We start from the raw sequence: 26,669 nt of genomic DNA on the forward strand, positions 1-26,669 counted from the left end.
CATATTTCCCTTACCCCTAATCTCCAGCAGTCACTGATCTTCTTGTCACCATAGTTTGGCCTTTTCTAGAATTAACTGGAATCAGACAGTATGTAGCCTTTTCAAAATGACTTCTTTCACTTATTAATGAATTTTAAGGTTCCTCCATGGCTTTTCATGGCTTGAGAGATCATTTCTACTTAGTGATGAATAATATCCCATTGTCTAGATGTACCGCAGTTTCTTCATCCATTCACCTACTAAAGGGCATCCTGGTTTCGGTAATTATCAATAGGACATTCTCAAGTTTTGGTAATTATCAATAAACCAACTATAAACATTCATGCATAGGGTTTTTTGTGGATGTAAGTTTTCAGCTCCTTTAGGTAAATATCAAAAAGCATGATTGCTGGATCATATGGTAAGAGTATGTTTAAGGGCTGACCTTTAGCATTTAGAAATGAGTTAATGAGGGGCTGAAACTACTTCCAGAAATTACAATGTAAAAACAAGGAAGATTTGACCAGATTAGTTCATGTCAGCCTAGAAATTGCCCCACAAGCCACAATACATTTTGCACTTCCCACTGCCTTTTCCCATGTCCATATCTCTTCCTTTACTTCTATTTCTTCTTCTTTCCTATCTGTATCTGCCAAGCACTTTCTTCTTTTTATGTCTGTTGATAGGTATTCCCATTACCATGGTTATATTTCTTCCCTGTTTTTCTTCCTTCCCTTTCTATCTCTCTTCTGCTTTTTTCTGTCTTCCTTTTTTCCCACAATCTATGCCTTTCCTCACTTAAATCAGTCATTATGTAGAAATCAAGTGGATTTTTAAACTATGCCATATTTAATTAAAGTTTATGTTACTTCTTGATTTTAAAAGTAAAAGTATTAATCTATATGATTTTTTTTAAGTTGACTTATTTTAAGAGAGATAACACAAGCAAGGCAGAGGCAGAGAGAAGGAGAGACTGAATCCCAAGCAGGCTCCACACCATCAGCGCAGAGCCTAATGTGGGGTTCGAACTCACAAACTGTGAGATCATGACCTGAGCTAAGATCAAGAACCACCTGCTTAACCGACGGCCACCCAGGTGCCCCTTAATCTATATGATTTTAAGGGAAACTATAAATTAGTTGTATCCAGGGGCGCCTGGGTGGCGCAGTCGGTTAAGCGTCCAACATCAGCCAGGTCACGATCTCGCGGTCCGTGAGTTCGAGCCCCGCGTCAGGCTCTGGGCTGATGGCTCAGAGCCTGGAGCCTGCTTCCGATTCTGTGTCTCCCTCTCTCTCTGCCCCTCCCCCTTTCATGCTCTGTCTCTCTCTGTCCCAAAAAAAATAAATAAAAAATGTTGAAAAAAAAAAATAAAAAAAAAATAAATTAGTTGTATCCCAAGAACCAGAGGAAAGGCCTCCTCAATGTCAAGGTCAACTCCAATTTTCAGGAAACCCCTGTGTCCTCTAGATTAAATCAACACCTTCACCTGGCCTAGGAGGTACTAAGAAACTTAATAAAATTCAGCTATTATTTTTTCTTTTCACTTAATGACTTTTTTCTGCTAATGTATAAATCTATGAAGTCAGGGATTATAGTGTTCTCTACACCTTATAAGCTAGCATCTAGCTGTGTATCTGGAGCATATAAGGTGGTTAAACATGTTAAATGAATAAATAATGAATAAAAAATTTCAACCCGTCGCCATTTCCATGATTTCAAAAATAGCCCAACTTTCTCAATCTTTTTAATTCATCTAAAAGTTTTCTACTCATTCCACAGGTCTCTGAAAATGTGAAGACCAAAAGTGAACTGTGGGAAATGAGATAATGAATCCAGAATGGATTCATTTCTCATTGGCAGTGGATTCTGAAATAAATTCTATAAACTTTAAACGTTTCTTGTTGTGATCTCATCTTTAGACTATGATGTGCTACACATTTTTCTATTTTCCCCTTACCCCTTAATGCTCCAGAAATATCTTCTTTAACATTGACTTACTCTCTACCTATTAGACTTTCTACCTGTTAACCACAATGGGCCTTTTTTCCTTACGGTTTCTTATTCCCATCCTGCGATGTGTATTTCTTTTTTTGTTTTCCCCCTGAAAGGGTGAAAACACCAATAAATGAGGATAAATTGTTGGCTTTGTTCCAAAACAAGCTTGTTGTTTTAGGACCCCAAACTGTCTCAAACATCATTAAGAAGCAGCAGGCCATCCAAGGTTGTGCATCAATTAGCAATTAGGTCACACGTTGGGTGGCTGGAGGCACTCAGCCTTTGGCCTTGTTCCTTGCAACACACCCAAGCAGGGCACCGGTATCCAAACAATGCCCACCCTGCTGTATCTTGTTCCTTAATTGGGATAACTTAGAGATGCTAATGTGCACAGGCAGACCCTGTCGCTCCAATTAGGCCTCATTAGTGGCTCTGCCAGTGGTGACCACTGCAAAGTGATATTTGCTCTTGGGAAGGCTTTGTGAGGTGCTCTGGGTTCCTGCAGAGAAGCAGTAAGGACATGTTTTACACTCTTTCCAGCAACAAACTCCTTCCCTCGGTTCTCTACAACCACTGTCAGTGTGGCAAGCATTACTTTTCGTGGTTCAGTTACAATACCATGACTACTGTTGTCTGGGGTGGCAAGTGGAAATTCTGACAGACACCCACTTGGAGAGGACTGGTTTATATGTCCTCCTTCTCCCCTAGCTCGCACTGACTTTGCATGAAATACAGAAAATGTATTTCATTCATACAGAGACAGGCTTCTGAAACCCAAAGACAACACCGCCCTGAATCCTGAAGTATCCCATAAACAGTTGCCTAAAAAGCAAAAACTAGAAGGCAACCATTTTGAAAAATGCCTAGGGAATGAAGAATGCAATTTTTTTTTAATTTTTTATGTCTGGGATATTTCAAAAGGGCAAATTTTGAGAAGGATGCTGTTCTCTCCACAATGGGAATGAGAATGACGTCACTCTCCACAATGGGAAACTGGATGTTGGCGCACTAACAGAGGACTCTAGATATTTTAGTCTCTGCAAATTTAGTTTAAAAGGAGACACAATGTGATCCTTCATGAGGGTCACTGGCACAAATCCACCCGGGTTATACCATTGTTAGAGTTTACCCCATAATCCTGGCAGACAAGAGCTCCTTAAAGGCAAGGATGGCAAGACAAGAATTCCCTACAATGGGATGGGGCAGGACTGAGTAGGCATGTGATTAGAGCGTCCTGCTGCTATCCTCTCAGTTCACTCAAATGCCACTGTAGTTCTTGTTTCAGTATTTACATCTTTTTTCTTAAGAATAGGAGAGAGTGAAATACATACACTCAAATGTGTAAGACTGGAGACAGATTGATCAATAATACAGGACATTAAAAAATGGCAGATTTGACAGTGTCACTTGCTTGCAATTAGTTGTTTAAAAGATCCTTTTTTTTTTTTTTTTTTTTTTTGACCATTCACATTCTAGGAGCTGCCTAAACTCCTGGCACTGTAGTATGTATCAAGACATTCACTACCTAAAGAGCTGTTAGGAGAATCATGAGAGTAGAGCTTTGCTAGTGGCCATTTCCATCATGTGATTTCTTCCCCCTAGTTACTTGCATCCTTCTTCCTGCCCCTTGACTTGTATGAGCAGTTGCTGCAGAGATGGCAGGATGTCAATGCCCCCAAAATTGAACCTGTGATTTGCTTTTCTTTGATTTATGTTCTTGTAGTCAATAAACTTTATAAAGGAAAGTATCAGACTGAACAATCAATCAAAGATAAACAGATTCCTGTCCTTTAAAAGCATTTCAGCCCAGTAGGTGAGTGCCTCATTCATCTTTTGCAGGCACGCTTTTGGCCTTTCCACTGAGACACAACGGACTGCTCACTACAGGCAGCTTTTCTACCAGAGGGCTGCGGCAGTTGAGCTGAGATTTATCAATTTCATGGCACCAGTGGTCCTGATATAGTATCATTTTCAGGATCTAAATGGTTAAGCATGCTGTTTGCATGCTGAGACCCGGCCTTTCCATCTACCTGAAAGGAGAGAGAAATGAGTAGTTTTAAACACTCTAGGTTTACACTTTATAGTTCTATAAAAATTTTTATGTACTTTTTTTTCATTCTAAAAAGCTGAATTCCTTCTTTGAAAAGAGAATTCCCTCTTCGTTCTATTAGTGGTTTCTGAATCTTCCCTCGAATCAGGCAAATGTCATCCTGCATTTTTTTGCTTCTCCGCAGCACAGATGGTGTGCATATGCAGATTGGTGATTTTCTAATCAATACAGTGGCACTTGGGAATATCTGTAAGTATTGTAATAATGCATTAGTCAGGAGTGATGTTGTAACACACTGAGATCATACACATAAATCTAAGACACCATGTCTAGACACTCCAGGGAAGATGGCATGGCATGGGTTAGAGCAGGCATTAAGGGAGGGCAATATTTCAAATATGATGGGAAAATAATGCAATTTGCAGACTTTAATAAAACCACTGGGGAATTAATTTCAGTAGGGGTACATTCTCTCCCCAAACATTCGCATTCTTATGTTTGCTTCATGGACACTTGTAATGAGATACTTTTCACCTGTTATCTCAGGCATAAACACAGAATGGGATCTGTGAATTGAGCTGGATTTTTAATGTGCTGAATATGAAAATAATCCCTTTATAGGTAGTGCTTTAGCTGTACAAAAGTGCATTATGCAAACAACACATAGAGAGAATAAACCTTAGAGATTCAGAGTTAGAAGAGCTTAGAAATTAATTTCCTACACATACCTTGAGCGTGCTCAGAGTCCACTCAATCATAAAACTTGACCAACTGAACCTGCAAAGTTTTAATAGGGATGGGTTTGATGATGAAAAGTGAAAACAATATTAAATGTATGCCTGTTTTAACACTACCCAAAAGTTCCAGGCTGGTTATATATACTCTCTGCTGCTTTCAATGACATTTGCCCTTGAGTCCTTTATTTTAAGCAGCCACACTCAGTTTAAATTCTGCAGGCTGATGGCAGACCTGATGTCAGGTATTGGCCTTGACAGAAATGTTATGATAAAAATGTTAAATCAAATGTATCCAGAAATGAAGACTGTAAGTATTTCCTTTTTTTAACGTTTATTTATTTTCAAGAGAGAGAGAGAGAGAGAGACAGAGCATGAGTCGGGGAGAGGCAGAGAGAGAGGGAGACACAGAATCCCAAGCAGGCTCCAGGCTGTCAGCACAGAGCCCGACGAGTGGCTCGAACTCACAAACTGAGAGGTCATGACCTGAGCTGAAGTCGGACACTTAACCAACTGAGCCACCTAGCACCCCTAGACTGTAAGTATTTTCAAACCAAACACAAGTACAGGATGCACAGACTACCCCCACCCACTTGCCTATAAGTTTCAAGCAGTAACACAATAGGCCCCTGGTCCCACAGACTGCTTGGTCTGTCCACTGGTTGTCATTTTGGTCCACTGCTGCCTAAGTGAAGACCCCTCAAGTCTCAGGCCAGCTCTGTGCTTCTAACACTCTGGAGGCTTTTCAGTTAAAATGCGAGAGAAGTGAAGGCTAGATGGAATCAACCCAATTATCTCCGTAGCCATAGAAATGCACATGATAAATGAACTCCAACCTTTTCCTTTCTGATGACAACTTGGGCACTGAATGGAGGTGTGATTTTTTTTTCTTTCGTGTGTGTGTGTGTGTGTGTGTGTGTGTGTGTGTGTGTGTGTGTGTAAGAATGTAGTTTTCTATACTAGAGAGTGAAACACCACTTCCTTGGCAAAATATCTCAAGGCATAATGCCTCCAAATACCTGTAGAGTTTGGTTCTATGAAGGCTTAGGCTTAGAAAAAGTTTTTTTTTTTTTTTTCCCCTCAGACTTCTGTCCAGAGGGAAAGTACATCATTGTAGCATCTCATTTACAGAAGTCTCTTCTTGCAGCTTTAGTGATTCACTTCCTTATTATGTTAATTTTTAAAGTTGTGTTACTAAATATTGTCCCCTGTATCTTTCTTTCAAATACTGCTTTTAAAGAGGTAATAAGAATACAAATAGAACATATTAAACCTGTTTCATTTCCTAGGCCCTTGACCTACTTCCCTCTTTGGTAGAAGGCACTTTTATATACATTACTAATAATGGACACACATTTTGTGAGAAAGGTTAGAAAGCTCAGCAAGAGCAGAGGTCAGGCTAAGGTTTTCCATATTCCTCGGGTCTTCTGCCATTCAGACACACCCAGTGGTCACTCAGTATTGCTCAGTGCAGCTTCAAGAGCCCCTTAGTAAGTAGCATCCACTCAAAACATAAGACATAGTTGCTCTCCCTTTCACATTGAGGAAAACTAGAAAATTCCATCCTAATATTTCTTCTGTAGCTCTTACTGTATCCCACTATTTTCTTTTAAACTTCATCAACCTTTCTGTCAAATGCAGGGTACAGGAATCTGCCTGTTGTCCTTTCTTTGTCCATCTGTCTACAGTTCAAATACTACTGGAGTTTATCCCATTTGAATTCTGAGTCGTACAATCATCAAAACTTAAACTGTCATGTTCCTTTTGCTATTTTTTCCCCATCTTATTCTTAGGCCCTAATTCCCTAGTTTCTTTCACTTTTAAACATTTTATGATAGCTATCACCAAACTATGTGTTTAAGAATATGTTGCTGCAAACACTAACAATTTCACTCATTTTTTATAATCCACTTCACTATGATCTGATTACCCAATGGCAGTTTCTTCCGGTTCTAGATAAATTTGTGATGGTGGTATGATCACAGAGATAATGTGTGTTCATTTTTATTTAATAATTTGTGTTTATAAAGTGCATTTGGGTGGGGATGAAAAGGGGAAAAAGGAACAATTATTAAACAGCATGTATGCATGATCCTTCTCATGACTCAATGATTAGGGTTTCAGCCTGAAGATGAAGCATAAAGGTCTTTGTAAGGGGTTCAGCACATGTTACCAGAAGGAAGAGATCTCAAAAAAAAGACACAACATTGCCCCCTCAGAATGGGGTCCATGAGGGAACAGCAACCATTTGAAACAGAAAACAAAATCATAGGGTTCCTTACATCAAGATCAGTCATAAATAAAATTATTTTTCAGGAGACAAAGTTCATTTCTACATTTATAACTCAATCCCTCATTGTGGTCATTTCTTCCTCAAGCTCATCAAAGCTGTTTGACTTTCATAACAATAACCTCTAAGCTTACACTTCACCATCTTGTCCAGCTAATAAGATTGGATCCTGCATGTGTCAGAAGTCTGGTGAGAAGATCCCACCAAAATATCTGTCACCAAACCAAACAGAAAAACTCTGATTTCTTTGATTTAAGGATTTGTTTTCCTGTTAAAATGTAAATACCCCTGTGGAAGATATTTTATTAATCGATTATGTTTCAGTATTAATGATATTATCAGATCTTTACTTAAAATCAAGTGTTAATATACAGGTCTCAATAGTCCACGGCAGAGAATATCTCAGAGAAATGAAGTGTGTGTCACTAAGCTGGGGAAGGAAGGTGGGGGGAGCAGAGGATAGTTGCTGGAAACCAAGCTATCCCAGCCTGAGTGGCAAGGCCCGGGCTGTGGACGGATTGGTGACTGCAAGGTGGACCACCGACAGTGAAGCTTCTTGTACTCCCGCTTTTAGGTAATTTGGCCTTAAAACTACCTGGGGTGTTGTCTGTTGGGGAATTGCCCTCGGCAGGCCCCCTGGGAGAAGAACCATTAGGGAAGAAAATAAGGTTCCGCAAGAAACTGAGCGGCCTTACGTTTAGCCCTTGCCATCCCCTATGGAGACTCCTCTACTTATAGGAGGGATAGCCTCATACATTTGCCAGCAAAGACAGCCTGTAAAGGAGAGACAATGGATTTGAAAGCCTCACTCTGGCAACTAAGGAGTGTATCTCTGGGCACACGTGATTTCAACCCCTAGGCCCACCTGGCCCCCCGGAGGCATTCCAGATGATGACTGAACCTAGTCGGTTAAGGTACAGAATGGTTCATTGGTTCCTAGGCGCATTGTCTCTCTGAGAATGTATGAGGCATGGGTTTCTAAGGCTTTTTCAGCCCCTTTCTGGCACCTTGGACCGAGGCAAACACATTGTTCTTCTGGGCTCATGTGGTTAGGAGGTCATGTCCCTATAACTGTTCCACTTGAGGTGTTGAGAAATGGAGGGCCTTTCACGAGAACAGCAAAGCAAATGCTTTGTAGATTATAGATAAACGCAGATGCATAATGGAATAATGTAAGAAATTAATCAATAATCAAAGGGTATGCAGGAAAACTAGGGGAAAATCGCCATGTTACTTGTTAAAGGTTGATTACACATAGGAACATTTTCAAAGTTAGGTAATGTTAGAAAAACATAGATGACGTATGCTACAAGGAAATCAACTAGCATATATAATGTCATGTTTGCTACAATAAATCGGCCAGTTCAACACACTGCTGTTGTCTGTGTCCATCTTTATTTTAGTTTTATTCTTTATTTTAGTTTTTTATTTTTTAGTTTTTTATTTTAGTTTTGTTTTATTTTCACTGACGCAGTTCTTCCTTCAGGAACCCCTGGTTGCTGGAGCTGGCCTCCAGCAGACAGTGAAAAAACTGTAACAATACAAAGCTAGTGACACTGAAAACTGATTTCTTTGCTTATCAGTTATGCCTTGAACTGTCCCTACCTGAAGGTGAAACTATGGAACAGGTATTTATGAAACAACAAACAAGTATTGCTAAAATAAACAGTTCTCTGTGTGTACTCTCTAGCTGACTCAAAACTGAAGACAGGCACTAATTAATTACTGTTTCCCCAGCATGAGACATTATGCCCAAAGACATGGAGCACAAGGTGAAAATGTAGATTCCCCATCTTGTGGTGTTTACCAGGAATGCTGGGCTCCCTCTGTCTCCTAGTTCTTAGTCCCCTCCTATTTTCTACAGCAGATCAATTTATCATCAGATGACAGATTATTGATTAAACCAGTCTTAGCATCAGTTTAAGTCCGAGTCCTCTAAAGAAAGAATCCACCATTTCAAAGACTATGGGACTCTCATTCTCTCCCCACTCCCCCAACCATTTTAAACAACTGAGGACATAAAGTTCATTGAACAATGCTGGAAGTAATTTGAATTATTCACAAAATAGTATTTCTATATACTATTTTTATGCTTTTTTGCAACTCCATTTTTTTTCACTAATTGTGCATGGAAATAAAAGACTATTTTCTCTTCTGTTTCTCTTCTGACATTACTGAGATAATGACTGTGTAATATTTTATACCAATAAATGCCATGCAAAAATAAAATGCCATTTTAAAGTATCTGCATTAAATTAAATTGTCTAAACCATCTGGTAAAGAGGATGAGCACTGGATTTATAAATCAAAATGGACCCAGTCCCAGTTCTGCCCTCTCACAGACTGTCTAGGGCCCATGTCTGCTTACTCTGTAAGATAAAGGGGCTGGACTCTTCAGCATCAGCAAAATTGTTCCATCTTGTCTGCCAAGTCAGACCGGTTTGCCAGTTGACTACTTGAACATCTGGATTAAAAAGGGTCCAATTCCACTGATCGGCAACATTGGCCAGAAGCAAAGTAGTGGGGAGTAGCAGGACCCGGACTAGATTCAGCCATGCTGGAACTAGATGATCTTAAAATGCTCCTCTGACTTCTGGAATCTTCATCCTCAACTACAGAATAATTTGTTTTTGTTGTTTAAAAAAACTATATACAGGTACAAAACTGAAAACTACCAATTTATTTTTTAAAGAAAGCAGAAAATTATCAATAAGTTACATACTTAAGAGTAAAACAACTTGTTAACAGGGTTAAGTAAGCTTTACTGTAGCCTGGAGCACACAGTGTATTTACATAAAAATTTGTCTTAATATCTGTAGATTCTGTCCCATTGTTTTAAACTATTTTGTCAATCCCCAGTGCTTAAAATAAAAAAGTCATATAGTTCATAGTGCTGATGGCACTGTGATGAAGTAATGCCATCTGAAAAAAAACATATTTATGGGATTTTAGGGTCTCATGTGTTTTCAAACTAACCATACTTTTCACCTAAAAGTACATGATAATTGTCAGGAATTGTGACAGGCAGTGTGTAAGTCCCATTTTATACCAGCATGTTCAATATGAAAGAACTATAATTTTGTGATTGATATTAAATTAGGAAATCCCATGTGATCACACCATATCACAGGTTGGGAATGACTGTATGACTGTGTGTTTAAGGACCTTAATTATTATCTTGTCTTTTTTTTTTCTTTAAGAAAAAAAGTCTTTTCTTTTCCTTAATCGGCAATATACCCTGTAAATAATGTTGTTCCCTTCACACTGAAAACCATTTAATTCCCTATTATCTCACTTCATTAGCCAAATGTCCTGTTTAGGCAAACTCTGAATATAAAGCACATTATAATGTAGTAGGAAAATAATATTTAGAAACAGCCTTTAACTGAAAAGAAAAACCCAGCAAAACAAGTCAATGCAGATGATACGTATTCATTATATTCAGGCTATTTCAGAGATTTAACTGTTATGATTGACCTTGGAAATCAACTGGGAGAAATTTCCACATGTTGTACTAAGTTAACAATGAATTCTGGGACAGGCAAAAGTAAGAAAAGTTAGAAAATAATTCTCAGTAAAGATTCTGAATATATGTAAGACCTTGGGCTAAACCAGAAGGGCTTTAGAGATGAAGAAAATCCTGTATATCACCAGCCCATATCTCTATCCACCACTGCCCTCTCCCCCAGCAAAATGTCCTTTGAAATGTAAGGAAATATGAATATGGGGTACATTTAACAGGACAAATAGTTACAAAGAAGAGCCTGCACTGTGTGTATAAAGAAAGAAGGCCATCCCCAAGAAGGAGGTATGGGAGAGGCTATGGGCCCCAGGCAAACATAAACACTTCAGAGGTATGTTAGCCCTTGCTGGCAACATCCTTCACCCTCTCAGATTTCCATTCTCAGTTCCCTGCTCATTCACTGTCATCAGGAGCCTTGCCCTAAAATAATGGGGCCTAATACAGTCAACATAACATAAATGACCCCTCATTGTCAAACTCAAGTGGTCCCCTTTACTAGGAGCAGAGCCGCAAAGAACTGCTTTCCTCTAAAGCTCAGAGAATGAGAGATAGCAAATGTCAGGTAGGCCTTCCTGTTCCAGCTACTTCTCCTTCACACTAACTGAAGGAGCTGTTTTAGCTCCTTTTCAAAGATGAAAAAAAGATCATTGAAAACTACAAACCCACACATACTATGAAATGAACTTTCCATTCTTTACTTAGTACTGAAATAGAGGATACTGTAGTACCATCATCATACTGCTGCTCCCTCCTTCCTAGGCCTACTCTAAGGGAGGATTACACCTCTCAACCCATTAATGTCAGACTTAGTCATACCTTTTTTGGCCAATGAGTAAAAGTGGAAGTGTCAAGGGGCACCTGGGTGGCTCAGTCGGTTAAGTGTTCGGCTCCTGACTTCAGTTCAGGTCATGATATCATGGTTCATGGGTTCGAGCCCCACATCAGGTTCTGCACTGGTAGTGCCTAGCCTGCTTGGGATTCTCTCTCTCTCCCTCTGTCTTGGCCCCTTCCCCACTTGTGTGCTCTGTCTCTCTCTCTCTCAAAATGAAGAAATAAAAAAAAAAAAAAGAAGTGGAAGTGTCAAGTGCCACTTTTTCTTTTAATATGAAATTTATTGTCAAATTGGTTTCCATACAACACTCAGTGCTCATCCTAAAATAGCACTGCTAGGAATTTACCCAAGGGACACAGGAGTGCTGATGCATAGGGGCACTTGTACCCCAATGTTTATAGCAGCACTTTCAAGTGCCACTTCTGAGAAAATTTAAAGTCACATCATTTCTCTTTTGCCAGAAAAAAAAAAAGGACGTGCAGTTCAATTTGAACTATATGAAAAACAAATAACTTTTTTGGAATATGTACCAGATATTGCATGAGACACACTTACACTAAAAAAAAATCATTTGTTTATCTAAAATTCAAATTTAACTAGGTGTTTTCTATTTTTGTTTGCTGCATTTGGCAATCCTTATTCTGCAGGATCCCAGGTAGCAGGTGCTCTATGGGTCTGTGTTCCACAATAAGGAGCAGGTGTAATAAGCCCTCAGTGGACTTGCAGCCCACCTGAAATGCAATCAAGCTTTGTGGTCTCAAGCCACTTAGAGTCGAAGGTCACTGTTTCTGTAGTGCAATCTGGAGAAATATGACTGATAAAATCACCAAAAATTCCTCACTAAGATACTAATGAAACCCTTAACTAAGAGAAGCTAGGGAATGTCCCTCTGGTTCTAGTTTGAATCCTTTCTATGCCACTCTTCACATCAGCTTCTATGTCCACTGCTTATCTACATTGGTCTAGTCTGATGCTCTTCCCAGTTGGGTTTGGTCACTTCTTTTTATCAGAGATCCTTGCTAATGGCAGCTGTCAGTCTTCCTAACTGCAATTCCTGTGAATTCAGATTCCATGGCACAGAGGTTTTACTTCCCTGACTATATGCATTTCATCAATGGTATTCCTAATACTTTACTAATGTCAATCAGTCCCTAGTTGCCATTGCAGAAACTGGGTATAAATTCTGGAAATGCTAGAAAGTGTATGTGATCTCTGCAGAAATATTCACTACAAAATATATTCTGGTTATGTAATGGTGGTTCCTTCCCACTAGTGGTTGAATCCCACTAGACAGAGAACCAGGGAACTGGCTTTAGTGTGATGAACAGAGCAGGTGTGATAATTGGCCTCATGGAGCTTACAGTCTAGTGGGTTAGAGAATTCACAGACCTCCCTTGATTTAGGAAAAAGAAATACATTAAGTCAGGTTTGGCTATTTTCTCCTTCTCCTTAACCATCATACCTCCCAATTTACTCACACGCTCTCTTACTTTCAGATTTATATCTGTAATTAATACTCAAATGTCCCTGTATCTGTAGCAGCTGCTGGTTAAACTTTTTTATCTTCTGCTAATATGAGCTTTGTAATTTAATTTTTTAATGCCCCTTTAAGTAAAATTTATAATTGGTTTCCTTAGGGAATATACCATATTTTACTCTTGTATATGCAAATTCAAATAAAGCACACTACCAAATGCTCACTTTTAGTAGATGCAGGGCAGGAGGAAGGTGCAATTAAAAAAAAAAAAAAAAGGATGACACAATCTCTACCCTCAAAGAGCTTGCCTATAATCTCCCAGAAAGAATTAAAACCAGCACCACTAAAATAGTTAATTAACTATGGCATAAATAGTAAATGTTAAGAAAATGATTAAAATAATAACAGCTACAAGATTTCAGGGAATGAAGAGCCCTCTGTGGCCCAAGAACTCAGGGAAGGGAACTAAATGTGGCCATGAAGGATAAGGAGGAGTTTCATTGGGCATAGAGGAAGAGGGCAGGGCCTCGTAGGCAGGAAATAATGGCAAAAGAACTTAGTGAGAAGCAGCAGGGAGGAACTTTATAGAAATGATGAAGGGTCCTTTCCACAGGTATCCTATGGGCAGTTTATGGCAGATCTAGAACACCAGACTCAAGGGTTTACATTTTAATGACAATGGATAAGAATAAAAGTTTTGAACCAAATAATAATAGTGTAAATTCTAATTTGCCTCTTCTTAACAATTATATTGGTGGCCTTTATTATTTTATAAGATAGAGTCTAGACTACACACATTTTAGGATCTGTATGGGGGTGTATGTGTGTTTGCACACAGCTGTGTGACTGTTTAACCATTCATGGCCCTTAGACTGGGCCATTCAAAACTACATGTTCCTCTCATGGATTTGCAAAGGCAGAATGTATTCATGACACATATTTTAATTGCAAGTGACCAAAAAAGCCAACTTGAAATGCTTACAGAAATTGGAGGAATTCTGGCGAGAATAATGAGATATCCCAGGGAATCCAAGAAAAATCTCAGCCACGAAAAGTTCAATAATGTAGCAGGGCTCAGGCACCACCAGAACCACCAGGGAATAGAAGACTATTTCTAGTCAATGTACCTTTTTAGTCATCGTTCCATTTCTTTTCTTCCTTGTGTAAACCAGTTGGTTCCAATTCAGGTCATAAAACTGGCCACTGAAGGAGCTCCCAGGTTAATTTACATTTTACATCTTTGATTACAAGAGAGATTGCCAAAACTCCCACCCTAAAATTCAAAATTTCACTAAGTAAAATAAGTCAGAGAAAGACAAATACCATATGATTTCACTTATATGTGGAAGCTAAAAAACAAAACAAATGAACAAACAAACAAAAAGCCGAAACAGACTTCTAAATATTTATAAGAGTGCAAATTGATAGGGGCCATAGGGGAAAGGGGAGTCAGATGGGCAAGATGGGTGAAAAGGAGTGGGAGGTACAGCTTTCCAGCTATGGAATGGATAAGTCATAGAGATAAAAGGTCCAGCATAAGGAATATAATCAATAGTATTGTAATAGCATGGTATGGTGACAGATGGTAGCTACACTTATGGTAAGTACAGCATAACATACAGACTTGATGAATATACTGTATACCTAAAACTAATGTAACACTGTGCGTCAGCTATGCTTCAGTAAATAAATAAGTAACTCACAAATTCAAAATTTCAGGGAAGAGTTTCAGTGGTCCAGTTTGGATAAGATTCTAACTATTGAGTCAATCAACTGTGGCACCCAAGGCCAAAGTCATATTGTATAATATGGTCATTCCCATAAACAACATGGATGCCAAGAGAAGATGTGTGCCTAGAAAAATTGGAGATAGGCCACACACGAAAAAAGATGTCTTGTACACAGAAGTGACAATTACAACCATCTTTTACACAGAAAGAATGTATAATTTTGACTAAAAGGACACCTATTACACAGGAATGCTAAATCACTATCCAAAACAGAACAAACTGAGACAATTCTGATAGGACACCAGTATCACAAACCTGCTACTACATTTAAGGGCCTGGGTTCCATCTCTAATATGAAAACAAAGGAAACCTAGGAGATAGGACACTGATGGAGAGGTGAAAAAACAGCTCGTGAATAAATAGCTCGGAATAAATATTGATGTGGCCAATAGTTTCTGAAAAACTAGAAGGGTCCCCTCAAAATGGCCCCAGCCACATATTCACTGGTCAGTCTGAACATGTACTATAAATGACCTTCTAATTTGCAAAGAGCAGATGGTAACATCAGCTATTACTATACAAGGTTTGCTGCCATTGCAGAACTGGTTGCTGTAACAAGCATACATGGGAAAGAACGGTGTTGAGATTATCACAAATGGATTTTAAGTTCTTTTCAAACTATCATTAGGATTTATCTTTAAACTGGAATTTTGAGAAAATGTATCATCTTAGGAATTTGAAATGCAAAATGTTGTTTCTATATGCACCTATTTGCAAGTACTGTGCAATCTTGCACTAAACTTTTTAGTTTACTGCAATGCACATTTCAAGAGAAATATAAACTCTAAAAGTAAGGACCTATCTAAAACTTTTTGTCTACAATCCCCTTCTCCCCATGCCCCACCTCATCACTTCTACCTAGCAATTATGCCTAGAATATTGCCTTGACCCAGGAATTGTTCAATTAATATTTATTGGTATATTCATGACATAAAATACTACAGAATCCTCAGATGGTTGTACGCAAGATAGATTTGGTAGTAGATAGAAAAAAAGACTAAACATGGCACAATAAATTTGGCATGGCTTATTAGCCTACATACATACTCCACAGTGTGATGGCAATGAATATGAAAAAAAAAGACTTTTTTCAAAATATTAGGAAGAAAAGCAATTGACGGGATTTAGAAATTGGAAAATAACACAAGAAATAAGTAAAGGGAAATGTGAGTTTTTAAACTAGGAATATCATAGAGTTAGATAAATCTGGAGGGGGATTTGGGAAAAGGATAAGTTTTAGGAGATAAAGAAATATTTAGAGGAAAATATCTAGTAATATTTTATTATTTACAGTCATAACATCTTCCAAAAGAAAGCAACATATTGAACATGCTGAGTACTGAACTCAGGATCAGGCAAGTCCAGGCAAATTATCACCTGAGATGATAATCAAAGCCATAAGGTCTTATGCTTAAAAAACGTGAAACAAACTGTACCGATATGATATTGTCACCACCCCTTAAATTTACATATACAAATGGGGTTGGTAAAACCCCATTCCATGAGTTCCATGTGTAACTCATAATCTACCATAACAAACAGGCCTACAGTGGGTCTAGAGGAAAGAATCTGGAATTGGAGTTTATGGTTTGGATTCTTAACTCTGCCACTAAATGGCTAGGTGATGTTGGAAATGACACATATCCTTGCTAGGTTCACTGTCCATCTATAAAAAGAGGATGTTTGCATAGATGTTCTCCCAGTTTCTTTCCAGTTCTAAAATTCTAAGATTCTACTCTCTATGTGGACTTGTAGACTTGGCTTTTAAGGGCTGCCATTCTGTGTTTTCACTTAATAAAAGGTTGTTGATTCTGTCTGACACCTAGAGGTATTAGGGAACTAGGACTCAATTCATGAGGAGAATAAACAACTTTGGCAGGAATGGTTGAGTAATTATCTTTTTGCCTACAGTAATCCAAAATGGCCATCAATTTGAGCCCGTCTGTCAGGAGTAGAGTAACAGATGGTTTTACAATATATCTTGATGTTTTACCTATAATAGTCTATTTTGGTATGACAATCCTATCCCCCATGAGACAAATGGCAGTATCTGGAGATAGTTTTGGTTGTCACAACTGGGAAGGGGGTACCACTAGCATCTTGGTGGGGCAGGGGCAAGGGGTTCCGCTAAAAATCCTATAATACACAGGAGAACCCCCCTCCATCCGCAATAAAATATTATCCATCCAAAATGGCAGTAGTGCTGAGCTTGAGAAATCTTTTCTCTTCTCCATCTTTCCTAAATCCATTACAAATTAGCAGAAACATCATAGAATATAGCCATTTCATGGATGTCCTATTCACACAGTCTTTTCACATTTGCAGCCTTGCAAAGTTGAAGGCGCACAACTCTGTTTCCTTAATCTCTGGGAGGTGAGGGGGGAAAGAATTAAAAAATGGACCTGCAAGATGACTTTACAGTTGTGTCTACACCCACAACATGATTAAATTATATTTGCAAAAGAAGTTTGGTTATCATAACACAATGGGCTTTATTTTTTTTTTCTCTACTGCATTTTTCACTTTGAACAAGTTATTTTGGCAAATAGAAACTAAGACTTATAGGGAAAGCTAATGGATTTATTCAGGAAGCACAATGTAAAATTAGTGGCAGGTTTTAAAAACTTAACTCTTTTAGACAAAGCTCAAAAACTGATTAACAAGCTAGTAGTGACTATTGAAAGAACATGCTTTCACATCTTTTAGAAAACTGCTTTAAATTATTGTGAAAGCTTACACATATTCTGAATTAACATACATTTAAGTATTTCAGTGTTCTTTTTTAGTCCTAATGTTCCATTTTCAGTTTCTTCACATTTGATTTACAATTATATTATCTGGAAAATAGAAAAAGTGTGCAACAGCAAACTTCAGGTGGTGTTATAGCGATCTGTGTTACCTGGCTCCATTTGTCATTTTCTTTCTTCCCTTTTTTGTTATTATTTATTGGCATTTTGCCTGTGGCAAGACATAGTTTTTAAATGTGGACTTCATGATGTTGTGAGTCAATCCAGAGAAGGTAAAGTATCTCAAGGGCAGCATAAACGATCAGTATTTCTGAATTTTAATTTTAAGCATTTTAGCATACATATGCAATGGAGGTTTATTTATTGAATTTGAAAAATTAATTCCTTACAGCCTTGAGTGTATTTTGCTTTGTCTGCCCCTGGGTTTGTACATATTGGTGTTTTTTTTTCCTTTTTAATATTTCAACAGGTGAGGTTAGCAAGACAGCTGATGATGCTGTTTTACACCTAGAGGTCTTATGGAACTAGAACTGCATCCAGAAGCGGAACAAACAATTTTGGGGGATGGTTTAATAATTGCCTTTGGTAGGACTTGTCTCACATTCATTAAAAGTCTAGGTGAGGCTGCTTCCTTGATCTTCATTTCTTTTCAGTTGCCAGGCAAACAAACAAACAAAAATTCTTTCCTGAAAGCTGTTTAGTTATCTAACCTCGAATATCTTTGACTAGGGTGGAAGTTACACATCTCAAATATCTCCATGTTTAGAAGTTAGAACTTGGCAGACATTTGCTGGAATGCGTGACTAGTCTGTTTTTCTTGCTTTTGAAAGCATTTAAAGTAGGCTAGAATTTTAACCTTTATATAATACCATCATAATAGTTTTCACTCTTAAAAATACTTTTGTGTTCTCTCTTTGGTAAATAAAAAATACATTGTTGTCTAATTATCTTTGATGTAGGAAGTGACTGGAGAACAATTAATATAAAGATCATGATTTTTATTACTTAGGAAATGATAAGGGAATATTAAAGTTCTCTAGTTTATACTTACAGATATTTGAAGTTATCTTCTTTTCTCATTTAGTTTTATAACTAAATCTGAACTTAGGCTTGTAAAAGTGACAATATATACAAAGCCTACAAAAATGTATCTTGTATAGAAAGTAGACAGCAAGTATTCACTTTTGCCTGTCAAGGAAATGCCCATAAGAATTGTTGGTAGGCGTCTAAATGTGGAGGTAAGTAATAAGCAGGTATTGACTTCTGTTGAGATCAATATCAAGATTTGTTGACCCAAAGAGGTTAAAATTGACTGAAGAGTGGGACAATAAATCTTGTTATTGACTAGAAAGCAGAAGTCAATATATGTATTATTATAAACATTTTTCTTTTACTGTAGATGATAGGGGTGGAGTCATTTTTAAGGCCTTAAATGCATATAGCCACATGTTGTTTACACCATCGTGGTGGCCAACGTAGGCTCCTTGGCTTACCAAAAATGCATTTACTCAAATGACATCAATAACATTCCTAGATCATTGTTCATGATGTCAAACATTCTTCTTCCTGTACTTCAGGTTCTCTCATCCTGATTAATATCAAACTGAAATGTATTCTACATTTCAAACTTGTATGATGAAATTTTGTTAGAAAGGGAAAAAAGCAGAAAAGATATTTAATTTTTTTTTCCTCTGGAGTGTAGAGCTCTCCAGATTCTCTGATTACTGCTTCCACTGTGTGTGTGTGTGTGTGTGTGTGTGTGTGTGTGTGTGTGTGTGTGTGTCTGTGTACATGTGCACATTTTGTGGACACATGCACATGTTCTGTGTGCCCACTTAATATTCTATTTTCAGGCAACAGAGACTTCCTTCCAGGTTGCCCATTGCTAAGATGACTCTGCTCCTCACATGAGATATTATATTTACCAGGTAATTTTAAAAGCATGACAAGATAAAGAGACATTTAAAAAAGTACACTTAAAATTAAGTTTTTTTGAAACCACAAAATAATGCAAATGGGGTATTACCAGGTCATATTTTTAGTTTTTCTATTCATACTAACCACCCAGTCACACATAAGCCAAATAGAGATTTTATATTACCATAGTTTAGAGAAGTGGAAATGGAAAACAATTTTCCATTGTTCCAAATAGCTCTCATGTTGATAAGAAATCAAACTCTGTACATCCAAGCTGAACAGGGCGTGCTGGGTTACACTAAGTCTCTGTTTGTCTAGTAGCTTTGCCTGAACTGAGGTCTGTACACATAGATCGTGAGTGCATGAAATCCTGGAGGAATATTTGGCCAGGACATTGATGTTACAGACTACTAACCCAAAATTCTCTCATGCAATATGAATCCACCCTCATCCCTCCATCCCCAGCCTCCAGGTAATAACAAAGGAAACACTCATAAAGCATCTTTTCTTTCTAACCATCTCCCAAAAGATGGCACTTCACAAGGAAGAGTCAAATCCATAAATGCTCCATAATCTGCAAGTTAGGGATGAAACATGAGAGATGCCTTCAATGTCTCACACTACAGGATGCCTCCAATTCCTCAATACACCCCATTGTGCCTCACGGCTGGAGAAAGCTCTGCACATCCCATTTCCTCCTTTAACTGTGAATTTCCTCGCTTCTATGGGTTTAGATTTTAATGGGTGAATTACATTTACATCTACTTGTGCATTTGCCATCAGCAGCCAAGTTCCTGCCTAAAGCCTTTACTAACTTTGAGAACAAATTTCTCATAAACAGCCTCATTTAGTTTATCTATATAAATTCACATAAGAGTTCTTAACTCCTAGGAAGCTCCAGGACACCTCTCTGTACTAAATGGCAGATCTTAGCTGTCTATTGGTTTTAAGTGCTTTACAACGAATCATAGCTCAAGACAAATCAGTAATTAGGCTGAAATGATTCCAAAACCATTGAAAATGTGGCAAAATGTTGGTTAGCCAGATAAGTCTTAGAATTTGTGGTCTCTAGTAAGAAGAAAATAGTTCTACAATGAAAATACACCCAAATGGTACTGAAGAATCATCAAATACGATAGTATATTGATAACACCTTAGAAATACACCCAGGTTCATACACCAAAATGTCTGCATTTTTACCATTAACATGAGAAAGTACAACATGAGGCAAGCATGTAGTTAGGGCATGGCTCTGGGTTACCACCCCCACACAAAAAAATTATGTTTTTAATCTGATGAACCCTATTCCACAAATTCTATCTATGTATCTCCATATATATGCGAATTTTCCACAAAAATTAAGAAATTCCATTTGACTCCTTACTACTTATGATTACTATGATAATATACGACCTTACCCTTTGCCTCACAGATATTCTCTACATAAAGATGAAAAAAATAACATGATCTAAGCCCTCTGTCTTCTTGTAGTGATAAGTTTACAGGGGTCACCTGAACTTTCTCACTTGTTCTGCTGTTTAGCAACTTAGGTGGGTTAACAGATGTCCTTGAGTAGATGAAGGTCAGGGATATACTTAAAAAAACTTGTTTCTAAGTTTTGATGCCCATGACATAACGACTTTGAATAGGGCTCTGCATAACCCATTAGGTCACTAGAAATCATTCATTCAATATGTTAGCCCGTATCTGTTAATACTCAATTTTGACTAAGAAATTATCCCCCATAATTGCTTTGGATGATAAAATTGTTTCCTTGGTAGATAAGCATTTTTTTAACTTGGAAGTTTAGAATTAATTACAGAGATATTTAAGAGAATCAAAGACATAGTGTTAATATTTATGTGTTAAGGAAACATGATTAACTTTTGAGTATTTATAATGTTTAAGATATTTTAGTTTATTAGAGAACAGGTAAAATTTGTGATTCAACTTAAAATGTGTAATTACGCAATTGATTTAGGCCTGTGAATTTAAGTAGAAATTTAATTTAGTTTATACAGTAATTACAGTAAGTATATAAAGCAAGTACTAAAACATTTAAGAGAACTTGAGGTTCATAATATTTCTAGGTTTAATTTATTAGAGCCATTAGAGGTATTTTAAGTATTCTGGAAAGTTTGTTTTTAATCACACATTTGAAGTATCTAAATAAGAAGTCACATATATTTAATTTATAAATTTAGTTTAAAATGTTTGAAGGAGATTAATTAACTTAGTTTGTACATGGGTCTAAACATTAATCAAAGGCTTCATAAAGGTGATTGCTAAATTTGCTAGACTTACAATTACAAGATTATGGAAGAGCTAAGTTTTCAAATTTTTACAACTAATAATTCAAATATATTTTTAACTAAACTCAACCTTTGAATAATCTTTCCTGAACACAAAATCTACCCTTGAAATTACTGTTACTGACAAGGCAAAAGAGGCATATCAGAAGCAAAACATTCACATTGACAAAGGTGGTGTGTAAGAAGGTAAAGAAGTATTAAATTATTGTACTAGTAAAGACCTCCTACAACGACTGCCTACCAGAGACGTCTTCAAATACTCTCAACTTCTGGCAAGTTTGATAGTATTAGTACTGAGAAGCAGAACAGAGCAAAGGTCACAAACTCAGTCCCTGGGGTCAGATGCCTGTGGTTTATACCCACGTTGCTTTATGTACTAGCTATGAGATTCTGGGTGAATGCTCAACTTTCTAAGATTCACTTTCCTTATTTGAAAACTGGAGGTATCAATAGTGCATTGTCATAAATTATTGAGAGACTTGAATGAGATAATGCTTACAAGTACTCAGCAGAGTACCTGGCATCAAGATAAAGGCTAAATAAATGTTCATTAGTACTAGGAAGAGGAGGAATCTTCTCCTACAGGAACTAGTCTCACTCTGGTTTTTAAACAGATACCCTTAGACACAATATATGGTAATTGCAAATTCAGTGAAATCCTTTCTAGAAAGTTATGCACCTGGTAGTGGATAGAAAGAGGAAAGAACAGCTTTTTTTTTTCCCCTGGTGAATAGAAACCACAATAATCTAGAATTAAGAAGGATATTGTTTATCAACAATAAGCAACTCTTACTTGTCTTCTGATAAAAAACTATTACCTGTTCACTCTCAAGAGAATTATAGTTTATAGTACCCAATAATTTTATGACCTCTTTAGTTTAGCCCCTGCCCAAGTGTACTATTATAAAATGAAGCAAGAAAAGAATATCAGAACTCAGAACTGTACATTTTAAAATATTTAATGCTGAACTTTTTATAATTATAGGAAAAATAGGAATGAACTTACCTTTATAACAAAAACTAATGTATTAAATAAATGATAATATATCTATAAATGGGTATGCCATTCAGCCATTAAGATTAATTATGGGGGTGGGGGCGCCTGGGTGGCCCATTTGAGCATCCAAGTTCAGCTTAGGTCATGATCTCGAGGTTCACAAGTTTGAGCCCCACATCGGGCTCTGTGATGACTGCTCAGAGCCTGAAGCCTGCTTCAGATTCTGTGTCTCCCTCTCTCTGTCCCTCCCTGCTCATGTTCTGTGTGTGTGTGTGTGTGTGTGTGCGTGTGTGTGTGTGTTTGTCTCTCTCTCTCAAAAATAAATAAAACATTAAAAAAGATTAATAATGGAAATGTATTTATGTTATCAGGGATATGCATTTAGAATATACTGATAAATGAATTTTATAAGCAAGTTGCAAAGCAATATATATATATATATAATAATTCATTTTTTGTTTAAAAAAAGAGGGGGGACTATCCCGTTTTACCTATGTATATTATATATATCTATAACATATATAATAATAATAATATATGTAAAGTAATATATATTATACACATATATACATAGAAATAATCTAGATAGCTATATATGGTTATATGCATTATTGGCAAAGATTTTAATGTTCATGTCAGAGTTTGTGAAAAAAGGTCTCCCCTACATTATTTGCTAATAAAGGAATCACTACAACCAACCAGAAAAGTAGTAGAACAGTTTCCAATGAACTGTTAAATGAGGAATCCTACTTTTGGAACTCTAAGTAAGTAAAAGTACTAGCATATACAAAGATATATTTCTTAGCCTCTTTTTCTGTTGACTAAAAGGAGGAACAATATACATACTCGTTAGGTATGCCACAGAAATGATGCGGTGAAACTTCCGCAGTTATGTGATAAAAGACACTGAATCTTCTACCTTGTTCTCTGTTGGATTACTAACCCAAGAGAAAGAAAAAGCCATTGCCAGGTCATGAGGATACTCAAAAAACCATATGTAGAAGTCAACATGTAAAGAAATAGAAACCTCCTTCCAATAGCCAGCAAGGAATTGAGGTCTCCAGCCCATAGACAGCTGCTTTGGAAACAGATCCTCCAAACCCAGCCAAGCCTCCAGATGACTGCAGACCCAGCCAACACCTTGACTGCAGCCTCATGAAAAACCCTAAGCCAGAATGACCCAACTAAGCTACTCCCAGATTCCTGACACTCAGAAACTGTGAGCTAATAATTGTATTTTAAGCCACTTTAAAAATTGTGCAGTCATACAAGCATTTTAGTTGCTAACGGAAAAAGAATGATTTAGATATATACATAGGTATATATATTAACATATTTAAATTTAACTATCATAGTATCAAAAGTACAACTGTAGAATAACGTGTATAGTACAATTCAATGTTTATTTAAAAAAAATCTAAACCTTTTGTCTGTATTTGTTTGAGTGTAGAGGAAAGCACCAAATGATTCATAGAAAACTACTAATAATGTGTGGAAGAGAAGATTATAAGCTTTTTCTTAATATACCTTAGTACTATTTTCATCATATGAAGATGATGTGCTACTTTTACAATTTTTAGAAGTATAATAAACTAAAGAAAAATGGGAGGAAATATCAGGTGTTGTATCTGGGTATTAGGATTTTGAAATTTTTTAAATTACATTTTCTTTCTTTTTGTGTCCAAGCTTTGCAATGACCATACATGAATTAGTTAAATGAATTTAGTTTTAAATAAATTTTAAAAATCAGAAGTCAACTATAAAAGAACTTTGAAATGTAAACAAGAAGCCATTGTACTCAGTGGAGCTTCACTTGCCAACCTGATTGTAATGTTTGCTCACAGAAACGTTTAAAATGTGAAACTCGTCAGATGCTTTCCATCAGAAGAATGCAGAGTGTTTCTAGTCTATGAAATGACTGATATTTAAAGCATTCTTTATTTCTGAAGTGGGCTTCATAGGGAAGACGGTCAAGTACTATTCCTGCGAAATGCAACCACAGCAAAGTGATAAGGATCACCCAGGGCTATCCAGTAAACCGGGAATAGGACACCTCTCTCCACGTCTGGGCCAGTCAATTGACATCTTGTTCCTACCGACACAAACTGGTACAACTGAAAGAACTATTTGTACACTTAAACATTTCTGGGATAAAACAAACTAACATACAAACACAAAACCTCACTGGTCACTTTATATAGCAGGAAATTTTTTGTAGTTGTAGCCAACAACATGCACAAGGTACAACAGCTATCACTTTGACAGGCTGATGAGCCAGAATTCTGCTTAATCCATTGCAAACCACAGTTTTCACCTAGCAAACCACATGATGTGATTTAGTTGTCTCATGTTTCTATTTTCGCTCTGCCTTAGCAAAATTAGATTCTTCTAGTCAACCTGAACTTTAAAGATATAAGTATACTTGCATTTTTTAAATGAAAGATTTGTTTTGAAGAAGGTGAGAGGAAAGAATCGTGAACCTTGATCATCTCTTCTGAGCCAAGATGTTTAACTCACAGCAGCAGCCATTAAAGTTAGGAGAAAGACATGAATAAGAAGGAAATGCATACATCCTGATCTCACTGTAAAAATGTTCTCGAACTATCATGTCCCTAACAAATAAATATACCTTTAATGAAACCCTATATGTTTTTTTTCTTTTTAAAAAATTTTTTTAATGTTTTATTTTTGAGACAGAGAGAGACAGAACATGAGCAGGGGAGGGGCAGAGAGAGAGGGAGACACAGAATGTGAAGCAGGCTCCAGGCTCTGAGCTGTCAGCACAGAGCCCAACGCGGGGCTTGAACTCACAGACCACGAGATCATGACCTGAGCCGAAGTCAGATGCTCAACCTACTGAGCCACCCAGGCACCCCTGTTTTTTTCTAAAGATAAAAAGAAATCATTTTATTTTTCCTTTTTAACGGGTTCATCATTGCTGAGACTGATTCAGACTCATGTTCTCCTTAGGTTTCAATCGGCAATGCCTTATTTGCTTTAGATGACAAATCACTTCCATGGTTGTGATGTTTAATTCTCATAATAACATTTTAAAGTCAGTTATCAGCCCTCTTTCACAGAGGCAACAGATCAAGTGCAAAGAAGCTGAGTGATTAATTCATAGGCATTCCGTGGTATTGACAGGACTCAAAATTAGGTCCTCTCTCTCTCTAAATGTTATAGACTTCTCTTCTACATCCGCCTTCCACGCTCCTGCCTCTGTTGCAGGCTTTGAATGCTTCACAAGAATACCTCAGCCCCATTTTGCTTCTAAACACCACCCCCAAAGCCTAAAATGGAAAAGCCAACTGATCAGAATTAATGATTCTAATAAACATTGAGCTAGAACACTGATTATTGGCAACCTGCCCACACCTTTGATATGCAAGCAATTATTCAGTCTACACCCATCACCTAAGAGAGGGGCTCATGGGAAACTGGTGACTCATTCCAAGACGAGTTTGGGCAAATAGAAAGGCCGAGGAAGCACCTGCACATAATAATCAGGAGGTATTGACTTCTGCTGTGGTCAGGAACAAGATTTATTAACCTAAGAGATAAATATTGACTGAAAATTTGGACAGTTCCTCTTTTTCTTCCCAGAGACCTGGCAAATTACTCGGACTGCCACTCAGACACTAAAAACTTAGAGTTTTCCTCCAGTTTTATGTCCATCTTTAGTTATAGACCTCCTAGGGGAGGAAAATCTTTGTACTATATTTTAGAGAGATATTTAAAATCCTGCTAATTATTGCTTCATATTTATCTGTTCTAACACTTGCTGGCCAGAAGCCTTTTATTATACAGCAATAGGTTTTCACATCCTTGGGGCTTTTTTTCTATGGTCTTCAGTGTCTGGCTGTGAGTCCAAATTTCTATTCATCTCATATGATAGCTTCTATTCTTTCCCCCTCTAGTTTTCTCTCATCCTTAAGAAGTGGTTTGCCTCCTGTGGAAACCCCTCCTAGGCCTGCAAATTGTGCAAGTGATGCCTTGGGAATGTTGTGTTCTGGAAGCTCCTTGTTG

The 26,669-nt window shown here is 37.4% G+C and overlaps 1 long non-coding RNA gene across 2 annotated transcripts in view; it reads left to right on the plus strand.

Annotated features, from left to right (window-relative positions):
• Positions 1 to 25,283, plus strand: part of LOC147578188 (uncharacterized) — a 43,556-nt gene extending 18,273 nt beyond the window's left edge. Inside the window, exons 3-5 of one of the 2 annotated variants that reach the window (XR_015254218.1) lie at positions 4,209 to 4,273; positions 19,271 to 19,345; positions 25,017 to 25,283. This is a non-coding gene — a long non-coding RNA (uncharacterized LOC147578188). The remainder of the gene's footprint in view (positions 1 to 4,208; positions 4,274 to 19,270; positions 19,346 to 25,016) is intronic. The other variant, XR_015254219.1, reaches the window with a different exon arrangement.
• Positions 25,284 to 26,669: the final 1,386 nt, after the last annotated feature.

The sequence above is a fragment of the Puma concolor genome, chromosome C1, assembly GCF_028749965.1.
Source record: "Puma concolor isolate L17-30 chromosome C1, mPumCon1.1.hap2, whole genome shotgun sequence".
In the NCBI taxonomy this organism is placed as follows: domain Eukaryota; kingdom Metazoa; phylum Chordata; class Mammalia; order Carnivora; family Felidae; genus Puma; species Puma concolor.